Source organism: Amphimedon queenslandica, unplaced genomic scaffold, assembly GCF_000090795.2.
Source record: "Amphimedon queenslandica unplaced genomic scaffold, v1.1 AMPQUscaffold_12665, whole genome shotgun sequence".
NCBI lineage: Eukaryota > Metazoa > Porifera > Demospongiae > Haplosclerida > Niphatidae > Amphimedon > Amphimedon queenslandica.
This window is the reverse complement of record NW_003547099.1, coordinates 1-1,053: the sequence shown is the minus strand read 5'-3', so window position 1 is coordinate 1,053 and position 1,053 is coordinate 1.

Genomic DNA, 1,053 nt, shown 5'->3' with positions numbered 1-1,053 from the left:
ATACCTGATTTTGCTTGACAGATGACGTCCATGCCTAAAATAGCCTGGGGAATACACTCGTGTTGCACTATAAAAAAAGAAAAGGGAAAATATCAACATCACATCATACTACATCAATAAGATATTTAACTGTACATGAGAAAAATATAATTTATTAGTGTCACTAGCATGGTTTCTCTCTCCAATTAATGCCCACTAGGAGCTATGGAAGGAAGAGGAATATGCTATTGCCTGCTCAGCTTATCTTAGGTAAGGCAGCGGCAGTAGTTTAAAAAATTAATTAATTAAAATTAATTAATGAGCATTAATGTTTATTAAAAATGAATTATGAAACAGGAAGTGAGCTGCTGCTAATTAATTTTTATTAATAAATTTATTAAATACATTAAATATCAGAAATAAAATGTAAAGATTAATTGTACATAACAGTCATAAAATGGCACTATGCTAAATAAAATAATGATTCCTCACCACACACTCAAATAAAAATAATTAAGATCAATAAATAGTATTCATTCACTTCTCTTACCTAGCATAGCACATTACAAGAACAGAGACTTGTCAGTCTATATGATTCCTCTTAGCTGCTGACCACGCCTTCTTTCCCCGAGAGCTACCGAATGACATCATCACTTTCTCAAGACCCTCAGAATACTCTTCCTTGGATATGGACTTACGCTTGGAGGGATTAGGATCAGTCACTGGAGTATCAGTTTTACTTGTAGATAAGAAGGATATAAAGAGACATGTATCAACTGTTTGCCTTTTATGCATGTACATGTACAAATTAATGGGCAGGAGACCATCACTCAAAATAATTTGTTACTGGCATGGCCTTGAACTTCTACATAGCATAAAGACATCAATATGTATCAAAAGATGTAATAAAAATTGGGGGTCATTTTGAAGCCATTTTTTAAAAAAAAGATGAGTTATAGCCTTGGGCATTTTTCAGAAATTGGCTCATCTTTAAAAATGGCAGTAACTCAAAAAGTTGAAGTCGGAATCAGCTCAAACTTGTTATGTAGCATAAGTACATCAATATGCATCAGA